This window comes from Micropterus salmoides, unplaced genomic scaffold (assembly GCF_014851395.1).
Source record: "Micropterus salmoides isolate LMB-PRFRI ecotype aquatic unplaced genomic scaffold, ASM1485139v1 Ms_hic_scaffold_11, whole genome shotgun sequence".
Taxonomy (NCBI): Eukaryota; Metazoa; Chordata; class Actinopteri; order Centrarchiformes; family Centrarchidae; genus Micropterus; species Micropterus salmoides.
In genome coordinates, this window is record NW_024040152.1 from 26,386,391 (window position 1) to 26,408,344 (window position 21,954).

Below are 21,954 nucleotides of genomic sequence, written 5' to 3' on the forward strand. Positions count from 1 at the left end.
TTTGAGCAATGCGATTGGTCTGTGAGTTTCCTGGGCCGCTAAACCATAACAATAAATGCTAGAAAAGCTGCGTGGGTTAAAATAGAAACGCTCCGTCATGAGGTAGTAAGTCTCAATAATAAATCGGCTGTAGGTTGACGGTCCGGAGAGGACGGCGGCTGGGTCCGGATCTGGACCGCGGTCCGCCTATTAGTGACCTCTGGTATATATTGTCATTTGTAGATCTCTTACTTTATTGATGCTTGCATGTTGTTCCTCAAATGTAAGTCGCTTTGGATAAATGAGTAAATGTAATGTAAATGTATAGTGTTAGTTAGTTTTTTGAATATCTTACACATTGTACCAACAATCCAATGCCAACCACGGAGATTGGCCAAGGCATTTTTTCCTGCAAGGAAATCCAGCATGGGGTATATGTCACTGCATAAATGCCCCACGCTGGATTTAGATAACAGCCATGGCTGTTATCCATTATTTAGATAACAGCCATGTGTGCTGCACAAATTTGTGCAGAAATTTGTGCAGCACATAGAAAAGCTGCACAAATTTGTGCAGCACATATGGCTGTTATCTGGTAATATTTAGCAGCTCTGACACTGCTGGTTGAGTCCACAACATTAGCTCTGACCTCACACTTCCCACTTCTCACCAGGCAGGTGGAAGCAGTCAGACCCCTATGTTGTTATTAAATGCTGTGGTACTCTGAAGGAAGTTCTGTTTAATTTAAAGGATCCCTTTAAAACCCTACATTTCCTCACGTACCTCTAGTGGTATCTTAATACAATTGAGACCAGTGGAATTTTGTCTGCGTTGCGTCTTTTCAGAAACAATGTCCCAGGTACTCTGGATCATTGAGAGATCTAAGAGAACTGACCCTTTAAGAGCTGTATAACACTTTACACTGTACTTGACTAAAACTTCCCTCTGAGTTCACTGAGGCCACATTGCCTCTACAGGGAGATCATTAGTGATGGTGCAAGTCCTTTAAAAGATATTCACTTTGAGCATTTTATGAAACAAAATATATCACATTAGTTCAGCTGTTCGCAGATGGCACTGGTTTTCAGTGGTTAAAAATGCACAGCACTGGCTATAACAATAATGAAATCCCTCTGCAACAGAAGCAGCAAAAAAACAAAACAATCCTAACTCTAAATTCTCTGAATTGTTTTGGATACAAGTTCAGTATTTTCACCACAACCCTGTCACCGTCTATTCACCAACACTTCTATAAAGTCATTTGAGTTGAGTTAAACCATGACTGCGCACAATTATGTTTTGGTGAGTAAATCCCACAGCTGTCTTTGTTTGTGTTATCAGCCCTAAGCTTCACACGCAATATCAATTATGGCTGGACACCACCAAGACATTTTATCACTTAAAATATAATATAGGTTACGATGACGGTGATGCCATTGGCTTCTCTTCCTGTCTCCTCTTTCTCTTTTTCATTGTGTCCTTTGATGTGTAAGGATGCATGACTGGCTTTCCTCCCCTGTGTCTATAAGAAAGAATCCAGGACACTGTTTCAGGGACATATGCTCCCTGAAACAGAGATGCAGCCCATTGAGGAAGTTAAATATTCAAAATTTTGGCCATTAAATACTTTGATTGAAAAGACAAGTGAATTGCAGTGACATAATACATTAGCAGTAATATGAATATCCATCACCCACTGTTATAGAACCAGCATGCGTCCTCCTCATAGTTTTAAGACTGACCATCCATCAGCTTTTCATCAGGATTAGTTTGAGAGAAGAAACACCACAGAGCAAAACTTCCTACCAGTTTCCATCTCTAACCCTAATCTTATTCAAGTGTCCAACTCAGTGTAGCTCTACTGCTGCAATTTCCAATTTTCTTCTAAAAAAGTCTTTAGTTTGAGCTCAATTTAGTTAACCCTTAAATCCATACCTCTGGTCTTTACCAACAAGGGACTATATTACACCTGGATCTAATTAATTATTTCATTCATTCAAGCATTGTTTTTCTAAAAGTTTTATTATATTGCTACCGACTCCAAGTTTGTAAGAGTAAAATATTTTTATTCACTTTATGTTGATTAAAGTGATAGTGGGTTATGTTATGCATTAGACTTATGTCATGATGGTGCGGTTGTTTCACTGTTACTACAAATAAATACAGACAAGATGAAAAAGTTTGTTTAGATTACTGTCACACTAACATGATGGTGCAGCATCTGGGTGTCAGGTTTAGTGCAGAGATATCACAGGGTATTGATGACAGCAACTCTGGAAATTAAGATCTACGTGAGGAATTTCTTTTAGTGCCATTTATGAATCTGATCCTGTAAAAGCAGAACTGGGGCACGAGAATCACAATGCTAGCGCAGAGTATATGAGCTCTGAATGTGACACCGGCCAAGACACCTTCCAAGTAGCGGCCCCAAGAGAAATTAGGACTGATGAGGGAACATTGTATTGTTATCTCAACTGCCTTGACCCTGCTGCTATAAACGTATAAAAATCAAATTTCCAACTTGGACAGCCAGAAGATCTCACAAGCGATGCATGTTCCTGGAAAACCTTGGCATTTAAGGACAAGGAGGTGAAGTTAGAGGAAGAGGACAAGGAGGTGCAAGAGGAGGACGAGGAGGGGGAAGAGGAAGGGTAAGAAGAGTAAGAAATAGAACTATAGTAATAATAGTGGACCATGTAATCAACTATGGAATGACCCTGAGGGAAGCTGGCCAACGGGTTCAGCCTAACTTGAGCCGCTAGACTGTAGCAAGCATCATAAGGACATTTCGAAATGAGAATCCGTTAGTACAGTCACTTTGCACTAAGTTTTGTAGCACTGCCATACTCTAATGAGAAACACAACAATACCATACATGTAAAAATACTGAAATTGTTACTTTACAGAATTGCTAGACGTCCATATTCTGGGGGCAGAGGAAGAATGTTCACTGCAGAACAAGAGACCCATATAGTCAATATGGTGATTGCAAATAATTCCATAAGGCTACAAGAAATACAAATCTACAGAGTCCCTTTTGAAAGAAACAGTGAACATGTAAAACAACTGCGATATGACTATGTGCAGGTAAGCTATAGTATCATTGGTACTGAATCTGGAAGTGCAGTTGTGATTTGGCGCTATATAAATAAAATTGAATTGAAAATTGAATTGAATAGTGCTGTGCATGGGCCTGATGTGCTGCATTTGTTTTGTCTTGTCCAGAGAGTGATGGAGCTAGAGGCAGATGCCATGGGTCATGAGCAGCTTTTTGTGGATGAGGCAGGTTTTAACCTCACTAAAACAAGGAGACGTGGCAGGAACATTATTGGACACCGTGCCATAATCAATGTCCCAGGACAACGTGGTGGTAACATAACTATGTGTGCAGCTATAAGTCAAAATGGTGTTGTTCACCATCATGCAACCCTAGGCCCATATAACACTGCACAAATTATTACATTCCTGGACACCTTACATGACATGCTCACTAATGTTCAGAGACCAGAGCAGACCTGATATGTCCTCATATGGGACAATGTTAGTTTCCATAGGGCTGCTTTGGTCCGCAACTGGTTTACAGATCACCCGCTCTTCACTGTACTCAACCTCCCCCAATACTCTCCATTCTTGAATCCAATTGAAGAGTTCTTCTCTGCCTGGCGCTGGAAGGTCTATGACTGACCAAACAAAGACACGACGAGGAGGGCAGACTAAATCATGACTCAGCAGGGATGTTGACTATGACTGTCATCCCCATCAATGCATAGCCCTTTTACAGGCAATGGAGGAGGCATGTGGGGATATTGACCAGGCATCATGTCAGGCCTGGATACAGCATTCCAGAAGATATTTTCCCCGGTGCCTTAGACTAGAGGACATTGCATGTGATGTAGACGATATTTTGTGGCCAGACCCAGAGAGACGATGTAGACTGATTTTTTTTGCTTTTTTTTTCAGTGAAATTACTATTTTGTGTTTTGACTTGGGAAAAAAACATTTGTGTTTGTTTTGATGTGTGTAAATAAACACCAGTACTTGAAGTTTGGATCCCTGTATGTTTACAGAACTATGACAAAAGTATGACCTCAAACTGACATAGCCTACCTTGTGCACAGAGAAAGCAAAAGCCAGATGTGTTTTTTATTCATACCATCAGTGTGTAGTTGGCGCATTGTGTGCTTATTAATGTGATGGCTTGTGTTAACTGTTTGATAAAAAATACCATTTTTACGAAGGTTTGAAGAGTTAAGCAAGGTTTATTAGCTTTTGCAAGATAATTACAATGTTTTGCTGATTTGGTGAAGGGTTTTCTTATTTGTGTGTAGAGTTTTGCAAAAAATAGTTACAAAAAATGTGCTTAAGTCATCAGAAAAAACTGTAAAAGCTGATGGATTCCCACAAAAATGCTGGAGATGCCACAACCGCCCATCCACACTCAACCGCAAAACATTTGGAGTGGTGCACAAAACAATGTTGCAGTGCCCACAAGTGACTGTGATTTGTGATTAATGTGCTGATGTAAGATAGTAAAGTACAAACATATATCAATTGGCGAAAAATATACTTTTGTGTTTATTTTTAATAAATTTTTTGAATACATTTTAAAAGCAGTGTCATTCAAACATATTGCTTAATGTGCGTTATAATATAAGTGGCAGGTTGCTAGACCCGAGATACTGTATATGAATGAAAAACACTGGGGCATATAAGGGTTACTGTTGTATTTTTACTAGTGTTGTAATACTGGAGACCGGTCTCACTTTTTGGTGGTCTTTGTCTCGTCTCGGACTCGACCGCATTTGTGCTCGGTCTTGTCTCGGTCTTGGGCATTGAGGATTTGGGATTTTATTTCAAGACCAGTCAAGACCATAACTTTAGGAATATCAACAAATTTCTTTTGCATTGTCTGATTTATTTGTTAACATCCTAACTTTGACTGTATGTAAAACCTATTGCTTCAAATGCAACCAATAACCCTAATTAAAAATATGTGGTTCCCGTTAACGACTGTCACCCCTACCCGCGATGGTAAGCATGGAAAAGGCGTGTTTGAGAAGTCCACATTTTATTGTTAACTTGGTCTCACCCTCCCTTGGTCTTAGTCTCAACTTGGTCTCAGCCCCTAAAAGTCTTGGTCTTCTCTCGGTCTCGATAAACTCTGGTCTTGGTCTTGACTTGGTCTCGGTTTGGTCGGTCTTGACTACAACACTAATTTTTACTACCATGTATCAGGGTACATGGTGGGTGAAAAATGTCCTCTGCATCTAACATTTTCCAATGATGGGTGATGAGAGATGCTGTGGGAATATGTTAATGAGCACAGGCACCAAAAGCAGTCTAGTGGTGAGACAGTGATTCACAATTTAAGACAGATGCCATTGTGTGTGAGGCTTTCTGAAGGCTTTCTATTGGTGCCACTTACTTCACACCATCAGCACATGTAGAAGAATTTCTAAGGAATGAGAAATGCAATGTATTTGAGCAAAAAATGCCCTTTTGGCACGCCTTAAAATTTACTTTTAAGATTTCATGCAAAATGATGCTGTATGAAAGACCACTTTAGTCACATTTAAAATTCAATCCATTTCCACATGGTTTTGATGGACTTAACAAATAATGCATTTGTTCTATGTTCTAATTTTTAAAACTAGTCTTGGTTATAGTCTCACTAAGCCCTGCTGTGGATAAGCCACTAATGATACAAGTTAATGATGCAGCTGGTGCTGGGGGGTCAGATCATTTCTGAAAGCCAGCAATTTGCTGCCAAGTAGTTGGACAGGCAAAGGAATTGTTAAAAGGCAGAAACAGGAGCGTGAGGTTTCGGAAGCGGGGGTACACTGCCTGTGTTTACATCATGATCAAGCCTGACCGACGGATTAGTAACTTCCTGCAGAGACTGGGGAAGTGGGTGGGTGGCCACAGACAGAGACAGAGAGGACTGTGTGTCAGAGTGTGTGTGTGTCCATCTGTGTTTCTGAGTGGCTTAGAGAGAGAGAATCAGGGTCTGGGTTCTTCCTGTTATCACCTGGATTTCATCCCCATCCTATTTGCAGTTCTTATGATACTTACTTTTGGTGGTCAGACATTTCTCCCAGTGCAATGATGATGCAACTGTGGACAGTTTCGTACAAACTGTTTCATCAGTAGTAAATATTCTCATGAAAATTTACATTTCTGTGGATTATCTATTCAGTTCCATTGTAAAAGGTGCGAAGTAGATTTATTTTTATTAATCATTTTACAACACAGGGTTGTATAAAATTATTGATTTGATTTGGAATATTAAACACATTTTAAAATGCTGTGAGCATCACAAAAAAAATTCCATTAATCTACAAATCTACAATACCTGTACAAGAAACCTCAAAGTATCTGGATGAAGAGTTACCACGAGAGGTTATCGAGATTAATTTATGATTTTCTAAACACTGAAATTCCTGTAACTGTCTTTTCAACATATTTTGTTATTTACTTTGGTTAGAAAGGTCACATCATGTGCACAATAATGCCACTAATATAAAAACGCATGCCGCAACATTGAAAATCCCTGTAAAAATAACTGACTTTTACATTTTTACTGCTGAAAAAGTCAGCATCCACAGCTTGATGATCTATAGCTACAGAAGACAAACAAATCAATTAATTGTGAATTGCAGTGTAGAGCTAGTTAGTCTAGGAAAAATGTAAGATCCCACAGTTTTTTTTGTTCTAACATAACCTGTTTGGTTATGTTACATTTTAGCATCTACAAGAAAAGGTGTGCCTACTGAAGTTTCGAACTATTCCGTAGAGCCCTAGATTGTGCTAAACAATGCTCTGTGCTAATCTCTACCATTTGGTTTTCTTGTTTTCCCATTAGGGGAATCTTAGGGTTTTCCCTGTTTGTGTTTATTTGTGCACGTGTGTGTGGTCCACTCTCTTATTCCTAAAGCAATACTTCAAGGTTACAGAGGTCAGCAGCAGCCAGACAATAGACAATCAGCCATTGATTACTTGTTTTAAAATATCTATTTATTGTTAAAAGAATTAAAACAAAAATGAATGAGTAAATCAGTTGATTATGTGCCTAATCTAGAAGACCAACATGTCATCATGTGATTTACTATTTAAAAATTAACATTATAACAACAGAATTAAAGGGGCTTGAATAAAAACATTTCGTGTAATATCCTGGACAAGCAGAGGCGGTTAAGTAGCAGTAATGATGCGTGTATGTATGTAAATAACAGCCTAGTATATTGATATGAGCCTCCTTAAAGGCTTCTGCCATCTTAAATTCCTTTGCACAAAAGGGAAATAAACAAATATGCCATTGTGTTAACCTGACATTATTTTCATATGATGGCAATAAAAGCATTATAACAACATTTACACACAACTGTGATTCTATGAACTAGTTGCAAAGACAAACAACAGAGATAATGTCAGTGGGAATGATTTTAATACAGAGGTAAATGGGTGCATTTGCGACACATAAACAACCTTTCTCTCCATGTTTATGTATGCTCCGTACTTGTAAATGCTCCGTACTTGTATAGCGCCTTTCTAGTCTTTTCGACCACTCAAAGCGCTTTTACACTACATCTGCATTCACCAGTCACACACATTCATACACTGAGCCTAAGTGCTCAAACGGAAACTAACATTCACACTCATTCATACACTGGCGGAATAGCCACCAGGGGCAAATCGGGGTTCAGTATCTTGCCCAAGGACACTTCGACACGCAACCAAAGGGGGCCAGGGATCGAACCGCCGACCTTCCGATTAACGGCCAACCCGCTCTACCCCCTGAGCCACAGCCACCCCAATGGCTGTGTGTCTGTGGTGTATGTGTGTCTGTGGTGCAGCATTGTGGACAGTTAAATAGATCTGGATGGAAGCCTAGTCCACTGTATGCAGCCATGAGAGAGAGAGAAAATGCCAGGGCAGAGATGATGGGAGGGGTAATGTGAGCGATTATAGACAAAGTCTTGGGACAGCGTGGTAACATTTGGCTTCTTGGCAACATTTTAGGTTCCAGCTCTGTAATCACTGTATTGTTATGGAGTAGCAAAATGTGACCAGGCTGGTGCTACACGTCTTCTTATTCATTATAAGCCTTATTTATTCACAGGTTAGCTTTTTGGATATGGGACACTTTTACCATGTTTCTATGCAAACTGATGTAAAACCTTTTAATCTCACTCTGTCTCTGCATTCCAAGCTTTTGATTTACAACTCATAATTTACTGTATGTCACACTTCGCTAAGCTTTAACATACATAAATGAGAGTTGGTATTGATTTTCTCATCTAACTCTAGGCAAGAAAGCTAAAGAGCACATGGTAAATTGCTGTATATATATAGTGCTCGCAAATTATTAAACTATTTCTGTGCAGCAGAAGTAGCCTATTCCCTCTTTCATTAGTCATTTCTGTCTCCCTGTTAGGTTGTTTTATTCAAATGTCTAATTGATTTTTATGTCATCTAATCCATGTTCACACATTTGTATGAGCTATATTGAAAAGCCACTGGCACTCTGCTGTGGATGACTCTTACACTTTCCATCAGCCAAGCATTTCCTCACCACAAGAAATCAAGACAAAAAGTGTCATTTTATTGCAGCCACAATCTGCTACTTGGTTGTTTAATCAAAACAGTTACAGTTCTGGAGGTTCTGCTTTTGGTCAGTGTTTGTTCAAGCAGTCTTCCTTTTGTGTGTTATGCACAAAATGGTAGACTGTGTGTAGTATATGCATTCAACATACACAGCTTGTCCTTTTTTTTGTCTTTTGTAATGTCTTTGTGACGATGTTCCATTACTTGTATGAATTATTAGTTATAACTTTAACTTACCCATTTCAATGTAAGTGTTACATTTACATACAACCGTTGAATATCACTTTCACTTTCTGGAGTGATCTGCCATGATTGCTTAATGGTGATGAATTTGTGCAATAACACACAACAAGGCCCTTAGAGGACTGGCCTTCAACAATACAAGGACTCACACCGGTTCCATACAGTTTAATGGGCTGAGGAGACTGTAACCACACTGTGTATACAACCCACTCAGAGAGAGGGGAGGAGTGGATGAGTGTGAGGTAAATGAGAGAGAGAGTGACTAGGGGGTAATGAGTGGATGGGAAAAATATGTGTGTATGAAAGAATGTCTTTAAAGGCGAATAATGGAATTAAAGGACATATTACCCTGTCACTCAGCCAAATAATGCGAAGGTGCTTTGCCACTATTATCAACATGTAACCTATTTCCTGCCAACATGTAATTTATTCATCTAAAACACCCTAGGAGGGAGATTATATTGCATACCAATTAGTTTAATAACATTTTACTGCTTCATCCCTCCTTGTATTTTAAAGGTCCCATATAGTAGAAATTGCATGGAAAAATGCATAAGGTTGTGATGTAACTATACTATAGTCACCGCCACGCACCGTGACATGACATAGACTTACAACACTAAGTGGTCATTCCATCGCTGAGCTAGAAAGCTACAAGACAGAAGAATGTTGAGGAACGCTGCAGAATCATCCGATGTCAGGAAGACAATATATCATTATGCCAATATATCAAGTCTTCCGGTTTTCTCTCTGATGTCCCCTGCTTGCTCTGCCAACTCTCTGTGATTTGACATTACGGAGTTTCCTAACGGATAGATATACAGAATTACTTGTTGCTAAAGTAGCCCCTTACTACTGCAAACTGTAACTCACTGCTAGTTACTTACTTAGCTAGTTAGCTCAGTTTGCCATGTTGCTAGTTGTCCGATTAGCTGATTCCACCCAGACTGGGAGAGCAGTCCAATGCTCCTGTTCTAGAAGTGTAAACACCAATAGTCACGTGGTTTTCCGAGCTCCCAGTTTGAGCAGAGTCAGTTAATAGGATGGATGGCTGCACAGCTAACTGAGCACTAAGATACATTTAGCAGCAGCTGCTAACAACAAGTAAAGCGATATGTCAGGAAACTCCGTAAATCAACAAACGTTGAAGAAGAGCAGGACATCACAGGTAAGACCAGAAAATAGAAAATATTTTCTCCATAAAATATGATGATGATAGTTATCAGTGAGGCCCGGCCCCCAGAAACACTCATCTACCGTAGCAGTGCTCAGAAGCGCTGGGTGCTGCCCATGGATGCATATTTAGAACTGGATGTGGGACCCAAAGATGGTGCCTATTCAAGTTTCTAGCTTCGGGAAAAAGCTTTTTGGACTGCAATATGATGCAATACCGTGAGTGGCCACAAGGCTAACTGCAAGGCTGAGCATAGTGGAATTTGGCAAATCAGAAGAAAGTCGGTTAGGAAGGGGGCTGCATAAAGGGCCAGTATAAGATAAAAAATTATTTATTTGAACTGTGAATCATGTAAAGCTACTCTAGTGGAATCCCAGAATAAAAACATAGAGCTGGAAAGGAGCATAATGTCACTCACCATAGAGCTGAGAGAAACTGCAGAGTCAGGTAAGAATTATTTGTAGGTTTCTCACTACAAGAGAAACTTTTCACATTACACATAGTCCTTTATTCCATCGATACAAATAAGGGATTTTACATAATATGCTGGAGGTTCTTTTACTGTATACAATTTCCTCTCATTTGTGAGTGTTCTGAGAAAAACTCTCACGGGGAGTTTTCAGTTTGGATGAGAAAAAGTAGGGCCGGTATAGCAATAAAAAGCCTCTATTAACGTTAAAGTTGTCAGCAGTTCTGAAGATGGCACACCCTCCTTAGTGACAACTGTATCCTCCACACTGTTAGATACAACCTCAGCAGAGTAAATGTTTATAAAAGTAGAGTAACTTTACTCCTTCTCTCTCCCAGTCACTCTCCACTCCTCCCTGGTAATTCAATCAGAGGATTAAATGTTGCAACATAACCTCGGCAATTGGACAATTTTCCCTTTATCACTATGGAGATGGTTGCTTGATAAACAAAGAAAGAGAAAGTTGGCGTTTCTCTAAAATGTCACACAAGAGCACAACCACCTCATTTGCTGAGATTAAATAAGAAGGATGAATTTTGCAATACTAATATTTGTGCATGTGTGTTTAAAGAAATCTGTGTTGTCTCATTCAATAATAAAGTCTCCATCTGGGCCACTAATATGTAACCTCATGAGCTGCACAGTAATTTCCTCTTGGGTCATTTTGTTTGAATGCTGTAATTAAGTGCTGAAATAATTTTTTTCTGGATGGAGGTTGTCCTGCAGAAGATCTGTGGAAGACCTTGTCAGTAGTCAAGTAATAACCTATTTATTAAATGCAATCCAATACTTTTATTGTGATTTGCCACTATAAATAATTCCACATACATCTGACTATTTCTATATTTCTACATGAAAATATAAAGATATTTTCCACCACATGATTAAACACTCTTTCTGATGACAAAATGTGCTTAAATCATAAAACACAGAATTTGGAAACATTTAAATGGAAACGTGGAATTTGGTAAAAAGTTAAATGTAATTTTGAAAAAATGGATTTCATAGGGCCCTATACAGTATACAGTACTGTGTGGAACATAACTGGTGATTCACAATCATTTGGATTTGATAATTGAGGACTAGGTTCTTAGTGGACGCGTTGAAATTTAATACCCTTAAAGGGGCTATATTTAAGTTCTTCAATGAAATTACTAATTAATCAATTAAATTTTCATTGTCTTATTAACAATATGCTCAAAACCCACTTAGAAATGAAGCACACACCTGTTTTCTCTGTTGCTTGCATCAGCCACTATTCTGCTTTTAATGTGAGGATACCAGGTCGGATTCAGCTCTGTGCACGCTCCTGAGCCTGAACACCACAGCTGCCGAAATGCAGTCCACTAACACCAACATAAACTCTGTAAGGATAAAAACAACAATAAAGGTTTATGTGATGAAGCCTGTCAGACCAACTGTGATTAAGATGATGTCGGGTAAAAACAGTCACATCAGAAAGAGAGAGTCATGTTAGCTTGCCAGCTAACGCCGAGCTGTTGCTAACGTTATCCGATGCAAAGTTGTATCGCTTTCCACATTACTTCACCAACTAACCTGACCCTTATTACTGTCCTATGTACCACCGGTATAAGTGTTGATTTTTGCTTGCAAGAATGGATGTAACTATACAAAGCAAATGTGGAGCGATTTGTTTACTAGCCTAACTTATAGTGATACAGGGAAGAGGCAGACAGCTATTGTCCAACTTACAGTAAAGTTACTTACTGCGGTTGTAAAGTGTGACACAATCTCATTATAATATTCAGTCCAACTCAACAACTGTTTCATTATCATCCAATACATGTAGCTGTGTTGACATTGCAGCAGGCGAGCTAACGCTGTAGCAGGTCGGCTAAATGCAGTCACTGTAATGTTATCATGTAAGAAGCACGGATTAGTTCAACCTAAAGCTGATAAAAATATTACTGTAATGTTGCAGTGGGAGTTTACCTGAGTTTCCAGCATGTTGTGTGAAGCTGTCGCTCTGCCTTTCTTCGGGAGTATTATGCCGATATGCGGCTCACTGGGCTGAATGAAAGGTACAGATCTGATTCTGAGCCGGGAATGTTAAAGTAACAAAGCCTGAACATGTCTGGAGAAAAGCCACAGCCTGCATGCTGGTGTTTCTGCGTTTATTGAGGGATTTCGGTATGAAAGCGGTTGTGTTTCGGATTATGCTCGCTCAAGAGTTCACGTGTACGAGCACACACTTGGTTGCAATCTAGAACTGCACCGCTAGTGGCCGCTTAAAACTACATAATGCTCCTTTAATATTCATCTCAAATATTCAGCCCTGACTCTTTTGTCTCCAGCAGTGGGTCTTCCTCACCACTATCAGTCACTGTCACTGCATTAGTTATGGGAATGACTTTTGATGCATGATTTTTACTGCAACTGAAGTCCTGTTTCTCACATTTTCTCTCTCACGTTTTAGTCCTCATCAAAGGGCTAATCCTACTCTCCATCACACACACACACACACACACACACACACTGGGTCATGGAAACTAGGGCAATGGAAAGCCCCTTTTCTCCCTTCGTTCTCAGTCTGTGTCATTGAGTGGACTGCAGCACTATCACTCTTGTGCATCAGAGCTGCTCACAGTAATGCTTCAGTTCCACGCTGGCAGCATGTTGGAAGTTTTCCAGCCTCCATCAGTGATGCAGAGACCTCTGCAGCCTGCTGCTCATGTCTCTAATGTGTTTCCAGTTGAAACATAGTTATTTTATGAAGAATTCCTCTGTGAGGCTGGAGAGATTCAATAGACAATAAAAGAAAGACATAGAGTGGTTACGTATTTTTAATGTGCATAAGTTAAACAAATTGCTTTGGGCAGTTGCTTTCCTCTCCACAGCAGTGTAACATATGGAGCTACAGAACAGTATGGACATGTGGTTGCTCAGCAGGTCATTTTTTAAAAATATTGTTTTGTTTAAAATCCACTTTATTGCTATTATTTCCATCTCTAGTCCTTCTCCTTTGATCAAATCACTTATAAAACTACACTGTAAAAAAAAAAACGTTTTTCACAGAAATAAACTGTATTATTTTACAGATTTTTTCTGTTTTATCAACATTACATGTAAATACCATGCAAATACAGAAAAATACTTTTATTAAAAACATTAACCATAAAATAAAAGTTATAATCTCTAAATTCATATAATGAGAAATTACAGTTTTTTACAGGATTATTCCTTTGCTTAATTGCCCTAAATGTAAAATTACATTGAATTCTATGTAAAAAGACAAAGAAATTCACATATTTAAAATTAAAACAACTTTCTGTGAAACTTTAAATTTAAGGTAAATAAATGTAAAAAAACAATCGTAAAATAATGGTAAAAAGTCTGGCAGCAAAAGTTGCCAAACACTTACCATAAAATTACAGTAAAGAACCTTAAATTATTCTACGGAATAATTCTGTTTTTAAATACAGATATTTACTGTAAACATTGTATTTTTACAGTCCAACTGCTGTAAAATGAAAAGAAAATCTCATTTAAAAAACTAAAATGTAAAATGTTAAACAAATGTATAAATCTGCATATAAACTGAATAATATTGCATTATACATTAAATATTACATTAAAATTACACAATTAAAAAGTGTCTGCTGTTTTTACACAGTTTTCTTTGGTAAATTCATAAGATTATCTATTCCATCCACAAGAACTCCTTGTCAAAGTACAGATTTTTAGATTTAAAACACAAAAATATTACATAAAATTATTTAAAATAATAATATTAAAACTCATTAACAGTATCTTGAAAGCTTTAGGTTTTTATTTTATGGGATTATCCAATCTATTAATAGTAAATTCCTGTTAAATTTAGTTTTTAAACTGTAGAATAAATAAGATCACTTGATAATAGCTTGCAAAACCATATTTTTATAGAGATTACTTTATATAAACAATATTTGACAGTAATTACAAGCAACTATCCAATATATCTACGAACTTTTCCCATTAATGTATGGAGTTTACTTTACAGACATTCATAGGCCATTTGAGGCTAAAAAGACCTATTCTCTTGATGCACAGCTTACTGATGTTTGGGCTATATATCAAAATCAAATGGTCATAAAAGGTGTATTTGTTGTCCCATCTTGGTTCACTCAAAAAACTGAAGCTTTGATTTTAATTATATTTATTTTTTAACAGATTCCACAAAATTGTTTTAGGTTAGTTAAAAGCAAAAAAATTTAATGAACTTGTATAAGAGTAACACAATGAATGTCAATTGATCCAACTAAAAATAAAAAACTTCTGATCAACAATATATTTAAGCTTACCTTTCAATATTTTATTTGGAGTAGTAAAATATACATTTATGTTCAATTAATTAAAACATTAGGTTTTCATTCAATTTTTTTTTTCCAAATTAGATTGACACAATTCAAATGTTTGTCAACTGGTCCCACACAAATCAATTTCAACTTAATTTTTTTATGGACTTTATCATTTTGGTGCAATTGGTGAAAAAAATAATACAGTACACAAAGTGTAGAAAGGTTTGCAAAATAATGTTTAGTTGTCAACAATTTTGATGATGCATTGCTTAGAATTCTATTCCACAGAACACTCAGCATCCAAATCAATGGCTCATTCATAGAGTTTGTTCTTGAGCATCTGTCCCTTGGTTGAGAGTTTGCTAGCATCTAGTTGAAAGAATCACTTGTGAAGTACCTCAAAGAAGGCTTTAAGGTTCTGAGGATAACTGAGGTTCAGTGCATAATTACACCTATTAAGAGTGCACGTGTAGGGGCGAAGTCATGCAGAACTTCAGCACCCTTGGTGACTATCCCAACATCAGCTGGAGGAGTGGTGGCATCACCTCCCTCAACACGGATGCTGTAAAGATAACTTGTCCAAGCTCCCTCGGAACAGCTGTAGCATCAGATCCTTTACATAGGACAGAAAGAAAGTAGAAAAACAAGTTGTGAAATCACAAACAGATTTTGCAGAATTCTAAAAAGTAACGTTTGTATTTCAGGTGTCCTTTATGTAATGATTTAATAAAAATAGCATGATACAGTGCTATGTGTTTAAAAATTACAAGATGAAGTAGTGCTGGGTAATTAAATATTAGATACAATTGTGTATTATTTAATATACCTCACCAATCACTTTATTTGGAGGGCGTGCAGTCTACTGCAACCCAACAGCTCTGCCATAAATCTTTACTTTTACTAAGCTTAGATATTGAAAAAGTGTTTCTATTATTCTGCCCCCCTCATGTGTGTCAATGGGGTAGACAATATTATGAAAACTTTTCTATATAATGCACTCCAGTACACCACCCACTATGAAATCAGTAATACCAGAATGTATGGCAGTTGTCATTTTTGATTGCATTAGACAGCAGATATTCCTGATAAAATGCATTGTGAATGTATATATTAGTTTTCCCAAAAGAGACAAAAAACAAAATGATTTTCTGCAAATCGTAAGAAAGTAAGAAGATTACAGTTGTGGTCAAAAGTTTACACACACTTCTAAAGAACATACACGTCATGGCCGCCATGAATTTTGGTACTTTTATGAATTTATTATGGATCTTCCGAAAATGTGACCAAATCTACTGGGTTAAAAATATACATACAGCAATGTTAATATTTGTTTAAAAGTCCCATTGTCATTTTTACCTCAATTAGACACTTTTGGTAGCCATCCACAAGCTTCTGGTTGAATGATTGACCACTCCTCTTGATAGATTTGGAGCAGTTGAGCTAAATTTGACAAACAGACTTGTTTCTTCAAAATAGTTCACATGTTCTCGATTGGGTTTAAGTCAGGTAAGGTGGGGGTACTGTTTAAAATTTTACGATACCAGTACCAAAAAACGGTAGGTAGTATTGAAAATACAGATATTTAATGTTACTTCATATAAATGCAGCTAACATTGCATTGCATTATTACAGCGTTATTACTGACCCCTTGATGCTGCTGTTATTAGTATAGAGTCAGATTTGGTTGAACTACGCACTTTAGAATGCTCCAGCCAAATCATGTTTACTCCGCCTTCATATATCTGATCCTTTTTTTGGGGTGGTGATGGAACGTATGGTATGACGCACAGGAGACCCGGGTTCAAGTCCCATCTGTGACACCAACGTGTCCCTGAGCAACACACTTAACCCCTCGTTGCTCCAGAGGCGTGCGACCTGTGATCTAAATAGCAATTGTATGTCGCTTTGGATAAAAGCGTCAGCTAAATGAATAAATGTAAATGTCTCAACTAGTGTAGTTACATGTTCTTGTCTTGTAAGTTGATTATGGTAATCTTGTATTGAGCACCATGGGCCTTGAGAAACAGCATTGGGTTCATTGTGTACTCGATATGTGGATGAATGACAACAAACAGATTTGAACTTACGGCCAAAAAACGTCCTGCTCAGCTTCCAGACCGCAGTCTGAAGAGGAAACGTTACCTATCACTAACTGCCTTCACTTTTCCAGCAGTTGGAGAACAGACAGACTTTAATTAATGGACAAACTGTAACCTACACAGTACATTTACAGCCAGACTGAAATGTAACACATATTTTCCTCTGCTCCGCTCATTTTCACCGTCACCTACTGCCTGTCACGTAGCTGTCCTGTGAAGGAGGAGAGGACGCTAGCTATGTGCCACCGTGCTGCACAGTGTGCGGGCGAAAATCATTAACGTTAGTTCTTTCTGCAGGTGTGTACCTGGGCCCTGAGCCTGGCGCTGCGTAAATCCCGCAGCTGGAGCTGATCAGCAGCAATCAGTGGGGCACATAAGCTGAGCCAGTGAAGTGCTCTCAGGCTCACTCTTCCTTAGTTGTTCACGTTAGACTGTGTGGCTTACTGTGTGGTTTATTGTGTGGTCCGTAGCGAGACGTGATCTGTTGGGTGCCGATCTTAACTACTCGCGCCGTGCGTCTGGTGACTCTGCGGAGGCAGCCGTCGGCCCGGTGTTCATGACCAGCAAGAAGCCAGTGTGGTGAGGAGCGCCGATCTCCACGTGTGCCTCACCAGTGCGGCGGGAGCCGTAGAGACTCTGTATTGTGTTGCATATTTTCCGCTGAATATCTTCATTAATTTACTTTACATAACAAACCCCATATCGTCTCTAATGTGAGCAGAGATCGCCTTCACCTTTTTTGTTACTAACTTGGAATAAATACGTTAACTTGACATGAGTTTTGGGTCATCCTTTTGTTTTTGTTAGTCCCCGCCCCTAGACAAAACGGGGACGTAACAAGCTGTCTGTTTTTTGTTTCTTTATTTCTGGCAAAATCACAATTCAATTCATTACAGTGTATATAGACTTTTGACCACAATTGTAGTTATTTGGTTTAATGCAGGTAGTAACTACTGAAATTACCAACCGGGTTTTCTTTGAAGAGGATGTTTGGGACTTCATCAGGTAGAAACCAATTGCCCTGAGGATGATCTCCCTCCTCTTTTCAACAGTTGCTAGAGAGACAAAAACAATACAGAAATACTTAAGAACTGCACATACACACATACTACACATTCTCACATGTCCAGTGATGTTAATGGTATGTGTCCTACATCTTTCATATCACGGTGAAGCCTCTGCCCTGCTCTCTGTGTCAGGGATGAGTGTCTCCACATAGACGCAAACACAGAGCCAACTTAATGGCCAGCAGAGAGGCCGCAGGTAAAAACCTTAGTGAGTAAAAAGCCAATACGTAGGGCTGCAGCTAACGATGATTTTAGTATTCAAAGCTTCTATAGATTATTTCAAAGATTCATCGATGTGTCGTTTAGGAAGTACTTTTGCTTGGGCGTAAGCACGATGTGCGAAAGTAATAAATGTCCCTGTGAAACGCTGTGCTGTATAGTTGCATGGATTAAACGATTTCTGTTTCTGACTGTTTACTACTCTCTATACATGTCAGAAGAGACGAGTCAACATCAACTTATTATTCTATAATGTTTTCTACCAATTGCAAAACATACCTGTGGGCCAAAAGTATGCGAAGTTCCCTTCCTTCCTTTGATTTGCCCCTGGCGGCTGTTCCACCAGTGTATGAATGTGTGTGAATGTTAGTTTCCGTTTGAGCACTTAGGCTCAGTGTATGAATGTGTATGAATGCAGATGTACTGTAAAAGCGCTTTGAGTGGTTGAAAAGACTAGAAAGGCGCTATACAAGTACGGAGCCTTTACATTTACTTCCTGCAGAGCCTCCTTTCTTCTTCAACACACTGAGGAGATTTTTGAGACAGGAGAGCAGTAGTAAGTTAATCCTCAGAAATTACACCTAGAAACATATTCCACAAGCACAACATATTATTGGTAGTTGAAGAGCAGCCTTATGTGTTCTGGAAATTCAGAGATAAAAAGAGGCACACTTTCGTAATTTGTAGCATTACACTGACCTGAAAGCCATGTCTACTCTGTGATGCCCTTTTTCCCCCCATTTATAATAACAGATAGCTTGCACAGCTTTAGGCTAATAGTGACTCATTGAAGTTCATAAACACTTCAAACCATTGGCTGAATACAAGACAAATAACGTTACAAGTCCAAAATATCTGTTTGTTAAAAATGAAAATTATCCTTACCTTTTTTTACTCATGCAAAAACGTAACTTTTGCATTTATTATGACCAGTAAAATAAGCCTGATATCTGAAAGTATAGACAGGAACACAAGAGTAAAACTAATCTCGCCAAACCAAAGAAACTGTGTTACAAAAGCAGCCCATCAAGAGCTAAGCTTAAGAGCTTAAACACAGACATGTAAAAACAGAGCCTTCTCTATGCACACCACCAGCACAGGCTGAGGTGTTGAAGCGCCTGTAAACAGTGTTGCTATCGACAGCAGAGGGTAACGTTCAAGAGTTCACGGATTGGCAGGCACGGCAGGATAAAACCCGATCAACCTGGGTCATGCAGCAATGTTAGCTAGCTAACACATGTCCAAGAACCACCTCCCTGGGCTAGTTAACCTAACTGCTTATACACCCGAAAAATACAGGACGTCTTCTATCACAAACACAAAATACAATCATGCTCAATATACAAATTCTACAAAAAACAGGTACGGGTAAAAAGAACAGGTCCTTACCTCTTACAACTTCCAAAAACGAAGACCACGAGCAACTTGTCCGCCAAAATTAACTCAGAAAAAGCAGTCAAGTTGCATATGTGCTGCTGGCTGAAATCTTCTTCTTCTTCTTGTTTCCGGCAGACTAGACACATCTGTGGCGTATTGCTGCCCTCCTCTGTTCGCTATTCACACCTTAACGCTAATTGCCTATATCCTTTTGTATAAACCAGTTTTATGTAGGTATTCGATCAGTTTCTTCATTTTGTTCCAACTATCTAAGTTAACTAGGGTGCGTATGCTAAATATAGTTTCTCCAGTTGCTCCCAGGTCTCTAAACAATTTCCTCCTTTGGGGAGAGTATTTTCTACAAAGAACTAATACATGCTTCAGTGTTTCCTTGTCTCCACATTCACATTTTCCATCGGGGTGTTTATCATTCAGACCCAGCCCACTCCTCAATCCACAGTGCCCAAATCTGACTCCAGATAAAACTACTGCATCTCTTCTCTGACCTCTAAAAGCACATTTTCCCTTGCACTACAGTTCTTTGTACTGAATAATATGTTCTCCCCTTTCTTTCCTTTTCCCATGATTTTTGCCACATTTCTTTCACTGACCTATTTATTATTTCTGTGTAATCTGGTAACCCATATTGTAAATTAATTTGAACTCTTTCCTCCAGCACCGCCTTCTTTGCCACCACATCTGTTTCCTCATTACCCTCCACACCTATGTGCGCCGGTACCCACACAAACCCCACCTCATACCACCTCATATGTGAATTCTATACAACACCTGCATAATTTCCACAAAAAAATCGGGTCTAGATTTCATTTTCATATCTTTAATTGTAATCAGAGTTGCTGCTGAGTCGCTACATATAACTGAATATTCCTGTTTATTATCTTCGACCCACTTTAATGCCCGTAGGACTGCCACCAGCTCTGCTGTGAAGACCGACATATGATCTTGAATTCTACATCCTTTTTTATAACCTATTTCTGGAATGCTTACACCAAAAGCCACTTTACTGCTCTCAGGATCCTTTGACCCATCAGTATAGATTTGTAGGTGGCCTCCCCATATTTGACACATCCGGGCTTTTATCTCCTTCACTACAGCCTCTGATATATTTCTTTTGCTTGTTTCCATAAAATATAAGTCAACATTGGGATCAGGAATCAACCAAGAAGGTATATCTGGACGACATATTGGTTGACATACATTCAAATTCATAATAACCAATTTCCTCTGCCATAGATTTGAGTTTTTCTGTAAAGTTTGTTTTGATCCTTCTTGCTGTTCCCATGAACTCCCAATGTTGACTCAACAGGGTTTTTGTTGGTAGATTTCCATCCTGTCCTTTTAGTTTCATTATATACTTAAAACCGATTTTACGTCTTCTTATTTCTAATGGCATCTCCCCAGTTTCTATTAATAGTGCCGGAATTGGGGTTGTGCGAAATGCCCCACTGCACACTCTAAGGGCTTTTGCTTGGACTCTGTCAAGTTGGCTAATCACTGAAGGGGCTGCTGACCCATACACCACACAGCCATAATCCATAGTCGATCTTACCATTGCTCTGTATATTATCATCATAGATTCACTGTCAACTCCCCAGTCGGCCCCAGCCACACACCTTAGGACATTAATTATTTTCCCACATTTAAAGGAAACCATCTCAATATGCTTCTTCCATGTCATCCTTTCATCTAACCACATTCCTAAAAATTTAAAATGTTTCATTCTTTCAATAGTCCTATTATAAATCTGTAACATCTGTGTAGGCATTTTCTTCTTATGTCCAAATATCATGCATTTCATTTTTTCTGTAGATATTTTAAAGCCCCATTCATTAGCCCATTCAGTTACTTTGTCCAATGCAGTTTGCGTTTGACCATAAATATAGGAGATGTTCCTCCCTCGCTTCCAGATGGCCCCATCATCCGCAAACAATGAGAACTTGAATTCTTTCCTCACTCTAATAAACATACCATTGACTAGTATATTAAAGAGCACTGGACTTATTACACTACCTTGAGGGGTTCCATTCTCTATCTCAAGCTCATCTGATAATTCGCTTCCCACCCTCACCTGAATTGTCCTGTCACATAAGAAGTTCTTAATCCAGTTAAACATTCTTCCTCTGATTCTAGTGTCATGAAGTGCAATTAACAACCCCTCCTTCCAAAGCATATCATAGGCTTTTTCAATGTCCAGAAACACTGCTACAACTGCTTCTTTATTTGCAATGGCTTTTTTAACGTCATTATCTAAATCTAATACAGCATCCATTGTTGATCGTCCTTGTCTGAATCCACTCTGATATTCCACAAAAAACCCGATTTTCTCCAGTTTGTCCACTAGTCTGTCTGTTATCATGCGCTCCATTATTTTGCATAAAACAGAGGTTAATGCAATCGGTCTGAA

General features: G+C 38.6%; 1 long non-coding RNA gene across 1 annotated transcript; it reads right to left on the reverse strand.

The window, feature by feature from the left end:
* Positions 1-14,836: 14,836 nt before the first annotated feature.
* Positions 14,837-19,837, reverse strand: LOC119896874. Its single transcript, XR_005443304.1, has 3 exons — positions 19,542-19,837; positions 17,834-17,921; positions 14,837-15,380 (listed from the first exon to the last, which is right to left on the reverse strand). It is a non-coding gene; the product is annotated as an uncharacterized LOC119896874 (long non-coding RNA).
* Between the last annotated feature and the right edge of the window lie 2,117 nt (positions 19,838-21,954).